The following is a 15,446-nucleotide window of genomic DNA, read 5'->3' on the forward strand; positions in this document are numbered from 1 at the left end:
GAGAAGGGTCCAAGTAGGGTCACTCTGTTCAGGAACTGGCATAGTGGATGTCCCTGCTGCAGTGGTCTCGCTGCATGTGCACAGGCATATGTAGAAGTATTCAGAAGAAGTTCTACTAAGCTAAGAAGTTAAGCAGCAAGGTGCCCTTGTGCCTTTGCCAGGAAGAGCTGGTAGGGCTTTGGAAACAGCGGGTAAGCTGCCACTTGATTCACTTCTACCCCAGTTAGAATTATACCAAAATGGCACAAGTCATGTCTACTCAGGAGGAATTCCTATTGTGTTTGAAGATTTTTGCTTCTAGTCTAGTAGTAACATGATGGCCTGAAAAATTCCATGTAGAGCATGTGAATAAACTACTGTGAGTTACACTGGAATAAATTGTCAGACAATAGTAATGCATAGGATTAGTGTAATCAGGGCAAGGAACGGCTCCGGTATGCTTCTAAAGTGTTTGCAAGGCTTTAAAGAGAATTCTTATTGTTCTGCAATGCTAGGGACAGTTATGTATTATCCCTCTAGGAAATAGCATAGGAAGTACTTGTCACAAATTGCCTGTTTAGTTTGTTTTGTACCTAGATATGCTATTTTCGAGGTCAGTTTAGGAAAGCATTGATGGCAGTAAATTCTGATGAGCACACTCCTACGTTCAATGTACATCAACTGTTTCTATTATTAAGAATACCTAGTGTGCTATTTCCTTGGTTCAGTTGAAGATCTAAGTAATGTTTTACATATAAGCACATATAATAAAGCAACCTTGACTGCATGAGCCTTGGAAGTGAATGCTGTTAGCCATCTTGTCTTTGTTAAAACAAACAAACAAACAAATGACTTCTTAATTAAAATGGAGGATTACCGATCCCATGGAGGAAGTTTAGTTTAAAGTAGTTCAGTGATTCTATCACAATGAACCACTGTTTAAGTGTACACCTGAAACCAAATCAGAGGATAAATGTACCCCCAATTGCCATGTTTACTGAATAAATATTGCTTTGTGTGCCTGGAGCCTCCATAATGCTACATGTAAACTGCAGGGGTACATTATATTATATCGGCAAAAGCCTTAGTATAGTATCAGGCATGGTGTTCTTCTTCCTAACATTCTCAAAATAAACACAGAAAATTGCCTTATATTGCATTGAAATAGAGCCTCATCTAACCAGCAGTGCATGCAGCAGGGATGGGAAACATGTTTTTCACCCCAGGGCCACATTTTCTTATGCCACTTCACAGGTACAACCAAAGCAAATGCGGGCAGTGCTGTGCAACACACATTCCCTCATAAGAATCAGTTCATGTGCATACAGGCACATAGATTCACATTCCCAAGAAACCCTCCAGTTCAGCAGGGTGGAAAAAAATGCTTGCTATTGGAGCCAAGGGAGTGAGGACCCCTCAGTGGAGACTGCAGCGCACAGGAAACCTTTCCAAGAGCTTCTTCTGGCACCAAGGGAACCTTTTTCCAAAGAGGCCTAACAGATGCATGAAGGTAGAACAACAAAAGGCGGTCACAGGAATAGAGCTTCGGCGGGAGGGGCACTGCTTTTCCCCCAGGACCAGGTTACAGTTACTGACAGCAGGTGGCTCACCAGGAGATGTGACATAAAGCAACTTGGACTGTGAGCCTTACTCAGCATGTCCTGGGGATGCTGAGGACTGAACTTGGGGCTGCTTGCATGGGAAGCATGTGCTTGACCACCAAGGTGTGGCCATTTACCAACTAGTGTATAAAGGAATTCAAACTAAGGGCAAATGACTGCCAGTTCAGTCATTTGGAGAGCTTATCAGTTTCTATGCAAATGTAATGCCAGATAAAAGCCTTTATCTAGTTAGCACATCTGGATTCAGTGTGTGAAATGCAAGTCTACCTGAGTCATGGCCACTTAATAAGTAGCACTGCTCACTCCATTTGTAATTAGCAATCCCCTTCCCGTGTTTGTTTATGTTTTTGTTTTTGAGTATTCTTAATTGATTTAAGAGAGTCACATGTTTGATGGCACCTTCAGAAAAACTTTTTGGAAGTCATGTATTGGAAAATAACATGTGCCTTTATAGGTACAGAAAAGTAAGCAAGTTATGTTTGAGTGTCTGAATATAACCCCATTGGTCATCTTCTCGTGAATTTCCTTCAAATTTGTGCTTGCTATTTCACACACACAAGAAAATTGAGCTATTGAAGCTGAAAACTCTGAATTTCCAACATAGACTAAAATGTGGGTAATTTAAAATGTGGTTATTTTATGAAAGCTCTGCATTTTGAAAAAGCTACACATGATTCAAGTATAAATTTTGAAAGCAAGTTTGGCATTTTGCAAACTTCTTCTGAGAAAATATGCTTTTATTTGTGTTCATCTTTATGATTAAGTATGTTTTGTAAGCTAAAGTGGAGTTCTCAGGTATTTGTTGGTAACAACCACTTCATCTGATGCTGGTTTGGAAAAGTAAGATAGAACTGTCCAATGAAGCCTATAAAACCTAATGCCATTTACAATACAAATCTTCTAAGTGCCACTGAAAGCATGCATGCATGCATGCATTTATTTATACATACATACATACCGTTAACATGGCTTTGAAATTGTCATAGACAGAAAAGGTCTACAACTCCAGGCATATTGGGATTGGAAACTTTCTCTGTCTGAACACGCATAGGGTTGCAGCCTTAATTCACTCCACCAAAAATTGATGTGGAAGTAAGTATGCAACCCTTTAGATCAGGGTTAAAACATCGGAGAGTTCCCAAACTTAATTAAGTTGATGCCACATGTATTCCAGGGTCAAGACAAGAGAATTTTTAGAATATGTAGCAATGAGAAATTTGATTTTTTTTCAAAACAGATTCATCCCACTCTTTCCTCCCATACACAAATGCAGAATTGAATGTAATCTGAGGTTGCAATGCAATTTGTGGACCAGTCTGTTTTGAGAATTGTGTATTTGAAAAATCACATACTTTTGAAAAATGTGTAGAAATATGTGAAAATGTGTAGTTTGAGTAATATGCAGAGTTGGCAAATTGCCTTTGAGAGAATTTGTAGCAAATATGCACAATTTTTCATGTGGACCCTAAGAAATGCTTGCCATCTAATACAGACAGAGATCAGAAAAAAACCTCTTTTGAATTAGAATTCACAAGAAATTACTTATTATTATTATTATTATTAGAACATTTCTATGCCGCCCCTTGCCGAAGCCTCGGGGCAGCTTACAAACACAATAAAATATAATAAAATACAAAAATAACAATATAAAATTAAAATTAAGCATATAAAATAAAAAAATAAAAAATATATAAGTATATTTATTTCCTTATAAAGTATATTTATTTACTGATAAAGTATTTAAAGTATAATAAAGTATATTATGTACTTATTTATTTACATATAAAATAAATACATATTTTACTCATTTATCTTTCTTCCAAAATCAAAAGCGGTCAATCAGAGCCGCGCCCCCCCCCGGCCCGATCCCCCAGAATCCTTTGCACCTCCGCCCAGGGCGCCATATGCAGCTTCCCCTCCAATTAAAGTCAATTAAACCCAATTAATAGAAATGTTCTAATAATAATAATAATAATAATAATAATTAAAATTACCCATCAAGCCGCTGGACGGAGCCCCCCCAAATTGGGAGCCCCCAAAGTTCAGGGGGCCGCATGGCCCCCCCCACACCTGGGGGGCGGAGGACCCCAAAATTGGGGATAATTTGGGGGGACGTGACCCCGGTTGACCCCGGCCGGCGGCTAACAAGCTAATTAGGGAATTCCAGCCTTGGCGGACGGGCTAATTGGCTTAATCCCCCATGGATGACCGGAGGCCCATCATGGGGGGGGTCTGAGTCTTTGGGGGGCCCCCCAAGGGGTGGGGGGAGGAAGAGGAGGGGGATGATGGGATAGTGGAGCTGGAGGGGCCATGGAGGACATCTAGTCCAACTGCTGGATCAGGATGATGGGATAGTGGAGCTGGAGGGGCTGTGGAGGACATCAGCTTCAACTGTGGATCATAGGATCATGAGTAGAGTTGAAAGGTGCCACGAAGCCCATCAGCTCCATACCCTGGATCAGAGGATCATGGAATAGTGGAGTTAGAAGGGGCTTGAAGGCCATCAGGTCCAGCTGCGGACAATAGGCTCACAAGCAGAGCGGAAAGGGGCCACGACGACCGCCAGCCCACCCGTGGCTCATGGGCTCACGGGTGCAGCCACAGCGGCCTTGAAAGCCCATCGGCCCCAGCCCCTGTGTCGCAGGATCATGGAACAGTGGCGCTGCGCCGGCCACCGAGCCCATCAGCCCCGAGCGCGCCTCCTGGATCGCAAGCGCTCCCTTCTAGGTCTCCCGGGGGCTACCTGATTGCCGCGCCATCCACCCTCCGCCCGTCCTCCTTGAGGACTAGCCACCTGTGCCCGTCCTCGATGAGGACTAGCCCCCTGTACCCGTCCTCCTTGAGGACTAGCAACTCTCCCCGGCATTCCGTGTCTTCCGGGGGGCTACCTGCTCGCCGCGCCGTCCGCCTCCACCCGTCCTCCTTGAGGACTAGCCCCCTGTGCCCGTCCTCCTTGAGGACTAGCCACTCGCCAGGCATTCCGCAAGTTTGAGATTTTCTGATTCACATATCCTAATGTTAACGTCATAACAGAACTGGACAGAAAGAAATTTGTCACAGGAGCCTAGCCCAATGAGGATTTATACCAGCTCTAAGATGTGCACAGGTGATCTAGCATCGAAACATGTTCTTACTCTGGATTTGAGTTTTTACAGACTAACTTGGAGCCTGATCCTATGCACACTTATTGCAGACCAATGAATTCAGTAAGATTTTCTCACAAGTGAGTACACATAAGATTGCAGGAAAAGGGAGAGTTACAAAGAAAGAATTTACTTGCATCTTACCACTTATTCTTCCAGAAAAGGTAGGAATAAGGGTAGCTGAAGGACACAAAAGCCTGTGAACTATTAAGGCAGAGACATTTCTTCTCTGCTACATTTCATTATGGTTTATACTTTTATCTTTTAAAAATAAAATTCCTCCTTGATTTCAACTGTCTGTCAAAATACATCATAACCAGACTAATGCCTGTAATAATGAACAAAGACGCATGACAGCAACCTATGAATAGCAACATAAATGTCTAAGTAAATGGAAGAACCAGCTAAGAAATATATGAAACCAGAGAACAGTCTTATCACCAATTTCAAGGATAATGAGAGTCAGGCACAGGAAAGAGGAAAAATTATATACTTTTGTTATATGAGGAAAGAGGCAAAGTCAGAATAGCGTGCTGTCATTCTCACAAAAAAGTAGTGTTATATTTTTGTCAGTGAGTATTTAACTACAGCATTTATAGTATCAAAATAATTTAATGTGCCTGAAGCAAGCCACGAATTAGTGCTAACTCGGCCAATCCCACTGATAGACTTTAGGAGTAATTTTGCATCCTGCTTGCTCAAGAAAAATCCTACATATTTTGACACACCAGGCAGAGAGGAAAATGGTGTTTCTTTTCTTATTTCCTGGACTTTCCTTTATGGATTGACTCCATAAAGGAAGCCACAGCCTTGAATTTTGAACAGCTAAGCTAGGGATGTCAAATAGAATATTTGGAGGACTTTCATTCATAGGGTCACCACAACTCAGAGGCAACTTGGCAGCATATAGCACCACCATCATCTTAACTTCTCAGCTTCATCTGGAACTTCTACCTCTTTGGGCACTTCCAGATGAAGCTTTGAAAGTACTGCCATTTTGCATGTCTGCAGGACTTTATAGGGGCCCACATGGCATTGATATGCTTCTGCAATCCCCCTGGCTTTTATTGTCTTCTTACTGTGTTTTAATGTTCTTGTATTTTCTTTTAAATTAGTTTAATTCTTTGGTTTTTAATATATTGCATTGTATTGTTTTTTATACTTTGTTGTAAATCACCCAGAGAGCTTCAGTGATGGGCAGTAGAAAATCAATCAATTGATAAATAGATCTAATTTCTAGCTGTTTTCAGCTGCACTGGTATTCTCAAACATAAAAGAGATGGTGACTGTCTACTTCATACACCTAAGCTACTAAGGACTAGGACTATCCATGAAAAAAAAACAATAGAATGCTGCATACAACACAGCAAAACATGACAGAGGAATTGGGATAACCTAATTGGTGAACATAAAATAACATTGAAAAAAGATATAAACAATATGTTTCTTTATCATTACATTTATAGGCTGAAATTCTTCTGTAAGAACCACCAATACTTTGGCTTTCTGATAATACTAGTTTTCTTCAGAGATCTAGTATGTTACAATATTAAGTCTTATATCAAACAAATAGTTATAATCCAAGGTTGTCCCACATGAACAACTATAACACAAAATAAAACCATAGTGTTTCTTCCCGTTATTAAAGAAACAATTTTTAATTATTAGAAGAAATAGTGTGAAAGCCAACAAATCAAATGTGCAATAAAACATGTGAAAACACACACATACAGAAATGCTTACTAGATCAGACACTAAGAGGTGCATAACATGTGATCAAGATGCTTGAAATACAAACTTAGATAGGAGCAGAGTCAAATATTCTAAACCCAGGCTAGGAATGAGACTCCACAGCAAATCCATAAGTTCTTATATAGCTAAAGTACCATTATAGTCCTGATAGCAATTAAAAACAAAAACCTTATTGAAACATAAGCCTAGATCAAAATAGACACCAAGTAAAATCTGGCATACTCACAAGCAGAAAAAGTATCACAAAACCACACCAAAGCTTGTCCTGTTGAAATTCAGCAGGCTGTACATGAAGGCCAAGCACATGTGAATCTCTCTCAAACCATTGCATTACAAACACAGGTGTACTGGATGAATCTTTTGGGGCTACATAGAAATTCCTTTAAAGGGCAACTACTCAATAAAACCTAGTATTTAGTAAGAAATTGGTGAAATTTCTTTGCCCCCTCTCCATATATAAATAGATGAAGAACAGGTGTTAATTACTTGTTTTCACTGGTGCTAATTCCACCTGATTGGTGATCTGCCGGGAAAGGGGCTCATAAGCAGGAGACAAAGAACCCAGTATTAGCCCAATTCATATTACTGGAATAGTTGCACACACTCTATTGTAGCATACATCATGGGATTGGACAATGGTGTATCAGATCCTATATTGGTGTGTGTGAAAGAGATAAAGGTGGGGAGTGGGCGAGATTGTGATTCAGAGAGAGAAGTGTTTCCCTAAAGTGAGAAATGGAATGTTATTGTTACTAAGTGTTAAGACAAGACCAAAGAAAGAGTGAAATACAGGGTTAATTGAAGTCTCTTAAGGCCAAAAGGCCAAGAATCAAAACATGTAAATGGTTGTTCTAAGGGAAATAGTGCTTTTTTACTTCAAAGTCCTGAAAAATGCCAGGAGGGGTAAAATTGGGGGACAGTGGTAAAACTGTCACCTTCAGTAGAGTTGAGCAGGCAATGGATTACTTTATAACTGGCGGTAAAGAGTCTGAAGAAAGGCCTCTTCTCATTATCTCATCCTCCCTATTTTGATTTAAGAAGCAAATTGGCATCCAAGAAGAATTCGCAAGGCCACTTTGACTTGTTGAACATTTAGAAGGAACTGCGCAGGCTTAATAGGTGCATGAATAGTAACTGACACACCTCTCATAGGTAATAGGCTCATTAGCATGAACATGGGTTGTCGGGGGTCATATCAAGGGATAGTATGATGTAGGTGGACGGAGAAGATTGTACCTTCTGAGTAGCCCAGCCAATGGGGGAAAAGAGGAAGAGTCTGCGAGCCGGGCAAAGGGATAACCTGTGTGGTGGGCACCAGCTCTTGCAAGAACAAATTAAACTTCTCTGCTTGTTACTTTGCCTCCCATATCATCACTGCTTGGATTTTTATATCCTACACTAACCACCAGAAGCTATGTAATTCCATCTGTGTTCTGAAATGTAAGTGTTATACAATGGATTTCCCACATCCCCTGTTAGAAGCAGACATGGCAAATAAGGTTTGAAGGAGAAATTAGTGCAGTTCACATTTAATGGTTCCCACTTGAACCAATATGCCAACTGACGCTCAAACACTCTTCAAAGTTTGCACTTCTCTGTATTTTGCAATAGATGTGACCAATCCATTTTGTAATGGACTTTTTCAATCCAAACAACATATACAAAATGCATATATCAGGGGAAAGTGCACATAAATTGAATATATTTCTTAAACTAACATTCAAATATATAACTTAGGAAACTTTCTTACAAAAATGTAGCTATTTGGCAAAATTGTATTCCAAAATGTAAATACATTAGGGAAAGAATGCACAGATTTCCATGCAAGCATTTAAGAAGTCTAAAAATATCAGTTTCATGATGAGCCCAACTCATGACAGGGAAAGCTGAGAAACAGCAAGAAACTGAAGCTGACAGGTTTTTCTATCCCTAATGGCAACACAGGCTTGTGTATTGCATTCAAGGCCTTCTCCTGGGGCGAACAACAATAGGAGTGCATTTCTCAATTTAAGAATTTGTCGTGGGCTACAACCCCAAAATGGCTGCCATGAGTGGCCTGGCTAGTGACAAAGAGCAAGTTCATAATCCAAAATGCAAAAATTAGCTACAATCCATGCTTACACCAGTGGCTTTCAACCACCCATCGTAGACCAGCACCGGCCCACCAGCACTTCCTGCCAGTCCATGAAAGAGCCACCGCTGGTCCTTGAAAGAGCACACGACGGCAGTCTCTCGCTCGCCAGGACCAGCGCAAGTCTAGCTGGGCTGTCCCTACTGATTCCCCACCTCTTTCTCTGCTGAGGAGGCCGGGGAGGGGAGAGGCAGCTCGGGGGGAGGCAGCCAGGAGCCAGAAGCTCACTGTGCCGGTCCACCCTCTGGGCAGGGCCCCTACGATGGGCACTTTTGCTTTTTCTGATGTGTTTTCTCCCGGTAGGGGAAATTCTGAGGCAGGATTATGCTGAGTGTGCTTTCTCAGCCAATCTGTGCTGGTGTGTATGGGGGTCTGAGTAGGCAGATTCATTGTATTTCATTATTTAACATTATGAATATTATTGTAGTAAGTAGTTTTGATTTTGTATTGTTCTGCTGTTAATATTGTATTTGAATTTGTATTTGTATTTGCTATGAGTATAGTATTACATTTATATTGATTTTGTATTTTGTTGTTGTAAATTCTTGATCAAGTATCCTTGAAAAGAAGCAACAGCAGGTTTCACAATAGCCTTATTTGAATTACATATTGCTCTCTAAAAATCACTTGTATTAAATTACATTTGATTTCAATATTTTATTAGCAATTAGCAAAATTATTAGCAATTTTACTGCTTAGTTTCTGGTTATTTTAGAGAATTTTCATTTTTTGGTACTATATTTAAAAACTAATACACAAAATACTATATTGTGTATATAATGCTTTTTATTTTTGCCTCAGTGGTCCCCAAAACAATTTTCCTATTTTTGCCAGTCCCCAAATGTTAAAAGGTGGAAAACCACTGCTTTACAGTAAAAAAAGTTCTGGTTATCTTTCTATATTTTGAACATATCATGTACAGAGAACCATAAAAGCCCTGCAACACCCCCATTATAAACACCTAATTGTCACATTTCAAGAGCAGATACTGTTCTCTTTTGTCATGATGGGACCACAACAGATACTACATTTTCAAAGATTTGTGCCCTTCATACTTAAAAACAAAACAAATATTTTGGTTTTCTGGATTGAAAGGTATAAACCAATTGTAAGCTCTACACAAATTACACTTGGATGATTAAGTAAAAAGTCCATATTACATTTGCAATTAAATTGTAAATAAACACTTTGTGAGGGAATGTGAAAACGTTTCTTTGACTGCTTGTTACAAAGCTATACTTTGCTTCTTGCTGACTTACTCTTACTTCCCATTCACCTATTTGTTTGTTTGTTATATTTCTATCTCAAGAACCCAGGGGAGCTTACTTAATCCTTCTGCTCCTTCCCATTTTATCCTTACAACAACCCTGTGAAGTAGGTAAGGCTGACAGTGCCTGGCCCAAAATCACACAGTGAGCTTCATGGCTGAGTGGGGACTAGAATCTGAGTCTCTTGAGCTCTGGTCTAAACACCACACCACGCTGGATCTCTTAGCATGGAATAAGAGGAAAAATAATTATATAAACTGATATTCACACATTATATTTTCTGTATTTCATGCATTTGCATTTAAAATTAGCAAGCTGTGTTTATTGGGGTTGACAGTCTATTCTTAAATAGAGTGTAATTCTCTTCCATAACAACTAAATTAGGAAGTGTTGCATTTTAGTGCCCTTCACAAAGTGCCCTAAGATTAGTTGTCTTCATATCCCTAAAGTGAATGCTGGCTGCACTCCTGCATACAGATAGGCTGCTTAAATTCTATTGATTGTAATAGAATTGAAGCAACCTAACTGTCCAGGATTGCATCAGCTATCTTTTATTGACACCTCTTGTTTTCTGTTCTTACTTCCTCCTTCAGTGCTCTTTATGACCAAGTCCCTATAGAAGTGCAAATTCAGATATTTGTAACATAACAATACCTTGTGAAGCAGTACTGAGCACATAGTTCAAAATAAATCCGCTACAATTCAACAGAAGTGCCAATCCTATTACTCTAATTGTATCTTGTACTATGACCACCTGGCTGTATGTTGGATCCAAAAAGGCATGAGCTGAGTTTCACTTTTGTAGCAGACATTTCCTTCCTGTTTGTACCACTCTAACACCCTGGATTCTTCCAAAATGTACACTTGAGAGTGAGGGGATCCTCTGGAATGGCATGGCATGGGATAAACAACAACATAAAACTATTCCATAATAAAAAATATGCACTCAATAAAATCCAGAGATAAGCAATCCTCCTCTTTGCAGGAGTCTTTCATACATACTACTGCAAACTCTAGTACAGCACCAACTGAACCAAATAGCACAAACACTAACAAATATAACAAAATAAACAGTAAGGATGCTAAAACAGAAAAGCTGCAAATTAAAGCAAACTGGGCCTAAAGGATTTCAACAAAAACCGGTAAAAAAGAAAAGGCCGATACAGAGGTTGGGTACCTGTAACTGGTTTTTCAAGTGGTACCTGTGAACTAGTGAGTTATATATGCTTGTGCCAAAAAAAAAAAAAAGAAAAAAGAAAAAAATTGCTGAGCAGAGTTTAGTTGGGAATCCTGCCTGCCCCTTCTGCGCAATCCCCAGGCGTAGCTGCTACTTGCCTCTCAGCAGAGGGGATGGTGGGTTGTGTGACTTTGCAGAAGCACAGCTACAGAGAAGCACTTTATCCTCCTCCTTTGTGATCTGCTTTTAGCAAGCATTACAACCTAGATGTTAGAGACCATGCAGATGCAGCCACTGGCAGGGCGATTCTTTGTACAGCTTGGCCATGACATCTTTCTCCTCTAATAGGTCTCTTCCTTTCCAGCCATTCAGATGCGGAATCACAGAGAATTGCCCACCTTCCATTCAGTCAGGTGTAGGGTTTTCAGAAGTGGGGGGGGGGGTTGATTCAGGGAGACAACAAGGGAAGCATAGCAAGTTGGGGTCAAACAGGAGAGGCAATGATGCACACATGGTGTCTCAGTCACCATGGATAAGGATGCAAAGATGTTGCCACCATCCATTTTGCTCCTACGACATGTGATAAACTAGAAAGGAGGAAAGGTTAGCCCGGGTATCTTTCCAGCCAAGGAAAAAGTTTCAGAAAGTTTGGCTGTGACAGTCAGAGGACATTCCCTTGATCTGCGGAGTGAATCCGTCAGATGTTCCTGCAAGCCAGATAGTAATAGGGGAGAAGTGGTAGGGCAAGGGCTTGAGGGGGGAAGTGGAAGCAAGAATTTATTCCACCTTGCTGTTACAGAATGATTGTGATACTGTGGTGATCTGGAAGGGCTGCTCAGTGTTGGCTATTTAAAGTGCCCAGGAAGCTTTTCCAAGTATGGTCTTTTCAAGTTGTTTGAATTGCAGCACTCTCTCCTGCTGAAACAACCCTAATCAAACTGAAGTTGCCTCCCCAACCGCAAAGGGACAATACTGTGGTCAGTGCCAATGATGTACCAAGTGGCTGGAAGCTGCATCCGTATATAAGTGGCCTCAGGATATCCACCAGTCAAGAGTATGCCAGATCAGACTGCAAGGTGTTATAAGGTGAGTCACAAGGTGAGTCACCTTATCATCTGTCTCTGAGTTGAAGCTTTGGAGGAATTATGACTGGAATGGCCTCATGCAGAAGTATGCTGGAGGAGCTACCAGAGTAGTTGCAAGCATGAGGCCGAGGAGGCGATTGCTTGGCACTGGAGGAAGACTTTCACCTTGAGTAGGAGTCACCTTAGCGTATCTACTCTGGCTGCAGGTAGACTGCCACAGCCCCAAATGGAATCAAGAAGTGCCCCTGTAAACTGTAAAGTTTAGGATCGATTTGGCAGGACTTCTCCTTGTTGGCTTTGTAGGGCAAGGTATTCTAGAAATGCCAGTGCTATGGTGTTATCGGTCCTGGAATGGTGGGATCAGATAGCTCTGGAGACCCAGTGATCTATGCATGGAAAGGCAATGATTCCTTGCAATCTTAGGTATATGCAGGTGCGTAACTCATATCTGTGAGTCATAGAGGCCACAAAGAAGGACTTAAAACACATGCTATAGCTCCATGGGCTTATGTGGAATCTACTAGGAAAATATAAATTAACTAAAATATTGCCATGCTATAAAAGTATTTAGGACTGCTTTAAATTCCACAAAGGAGTATAACATTTACCTTTCTTTGATATTCTCAAAGTTCATTTGTCTGTTCAGAAAGTGACCATTAACAGGTGACTAAGAACACACTTTGAATGCAGCTGGTAACCAGTGTCAGCTTGCTAGGAATCCATGACAGTTGCCCTTTGAGGACATGCATTTAAACCCAAAATGCAGCTGAAGGCTAAAGGTTGTTTGTCTCTGATCACAGTCCGTGTTTGAGGTCAAAGGTATCCTCTGGTGTTGCTAGTTGGATGAATATAAATCAAGAAGAGAAGGTCAACAGGGCTTTTTAAAAGAATGAGAAAAGAACACACACACACACACACACACACACACACACACACGGGGGGGGGTCCTCCCTTAGCAGGTATCACTTCAAAAGAATGCAAATAAACCCACCTGAATCCATGGCAATATCTAATATTTATATGAGATAAGCTTAATGTAACTATCACCAGAGTTTAATGGTTTGGAAATGGTTTTTAGGTGTTAGTGTCTCGAATTCCACATCCCGTCTCATATCAGTTACTCTGTCTTTTATGTAACAGTCCACTGTTGCATCCACCTTAACGTTCTGTGCAATGCCTTTTCTAATGCTTCAGTCATTCTTCCTTCAGACCCTCTAGGTAATTGGTGTGCTGTCTTCAAAGTGCTTCCAAATTCCATCTGCTCAGAGAGCCCAAGACCCCCAGAATCAAATTTCCCATATGCTAGCACTTTGTAAAGTAAACAAAACATAAATAGCATGGTAGGTTTCTGTTCATCACAGGCTGGGATGTGCTTATTAAGCTCTCTTTAGGGACCTTAAAGAACATTATTATCATTCCACTCAGCAAGAGGTAGGGAGACAGGTTTCCTGGCTGATTGAGGCAATTGGCAGTATCTTCCCACATGTTGGGCTGCTGCTCTATCCACTCTCACACTGCATGACTGCTTATAGTCCACCTGTCTGCTCATGGTAAGAAGGCATCAAAAGCCCTCCCAGTGGACTACAGTTGACCTTTGCTTTTTCTGGAATATTCGTCCCTGAATTTCTGTTGAACTGGAAGAACAACAGTGTGCAGATGCAGTTATCTGCCCTTCCTCAGTAATAGCAGGGGTGCACATTCTTGGGAACATTCTTAGCTTTGTAAATTTTTATGCTACTTCAGACTACAGGCAACATATTTATAGCGATAAAAGAAAGGGACTCTCATGAGCACTGTAAGACAAGCTGTTTGCAAAGGCAAGATTTTCTTAATAATCAGAATGGGGGAATATGGGATTAAGCTACCCCACAGAGGCATTGTGAAGGAAAAACTAGGGAATCCCTGAAATAAATACCCAAAGTCCACTTTAAGTGGATATTGATTTTCCACACATTTTCTTAGCATGTATTTTTGCTGATCGCTTCTAGATTTGTATATAACTTCATAAAAGATCATAAAAGGAATACCAGGGTATTTAATAATGTGTTTACAATTTCTTTCTGAATTATGGTTTTGCTTCGGTTAAATTTGGTGTCTGTAAACAAGCCCATCAAGTTAAGGGAATTATATTTTCCCTTAAATGTTGCTTCTCCTATCATGTCTTATTTAAGTAGGAAATATTAATGAGGTTTAGTGACCATTAAAAAAAAGTTGCTCCAAATGTTCATAGTGCTGTTTGATCTTGTAAGATACACAGAACCACTGTGAAAACAAGTTGGTAGAAATACATGCCTAGCCCAGCCAAAATTGTTCTTTTTCCCTCTTTCTTTCTCATACATTTGTAACCCATTGATGTGTGCTCATACATGTGCATGTGTGCACATGCAAACATACACACACATACTCACACACAAAGAAACTGATAAAGGTGGAAAGGAAGGAATATCTTCCCAGTCACCATACAAGAAAGGTTGTGTGCAGCATTGAGGCACTAGAGGATTGGAGAAAAGGAGTCAACACAATCATTGAGGCTAGAGGACTGGAGAATAGCAGTCGACACAATTGGTGATGGGTGGTGGCTCCTTGCTGTTTGCCTTGGAGATATGCCAAGGCATATTTCAGCTATTGGGCAATACAGAAGTGAAATAATCATCGTTTATCCTGTCAAAAGAGTGATGGGGGAGAGAAATAGTATGGCTATTCTGAGGCAATCTGATTTTGGCTCCACTTTCTTTAAATGATGGTAAGAAAAGAGAAAGGGATCCTGAATTCTCTGACTATAGCCTAGCTACAGACTTTGTGTTTTTATTCCACAGATTTCCGGCACCATTTTCAGATTCTGATAAATGACTAAGGAACTTTTTCCAGCCCATACATTTAATCAAAGGACACAAGAATCACAGCATACCTTGGAATTACTTGTAGTGATGGCCTTTAATGAACGGAAAGGTTATTTCCTTTTGACATAATGGAGACAGTAATGTAAAGGTCATTACTTGTAATCATATTATTTACTAGGCTCTTCTCGTAATATAGTTTATTTATAATAGAGTGTATTAGAGTAGAGATAGAGGAATTCAGATTAACCAAAGGGTAGAGAACCACCCAGTGGTTTGAAAACGCCAAAGTCAGCTCCTTTAATGTAATCTTAGAGCCAAACGCTATGAGATACAAGGGGATGTGTGATGACTCTCTGCATTAGCTTTCTTGTTTCACTGAAATGGGGGCAGAGAAAAGCAATGGTTTTGCATATTATTATTATTATTATTATTATTATTATTATTATTAT

This window comes from Varanus komodoensis, unplaced genomic scaffold, assembly GCF_004798865.1.
Source record: "Varanus komodoensis strain SLA01 unplaced genomic scaffold, ASM479886v1 scaffold32, whole genome shotgun sequence".
Lineage (NCBI taxonomy): Eukaryota > Metazoa > Chordata > Lepidosauria > Squamata > Varanidae > Varanus > Varanus komodoensis.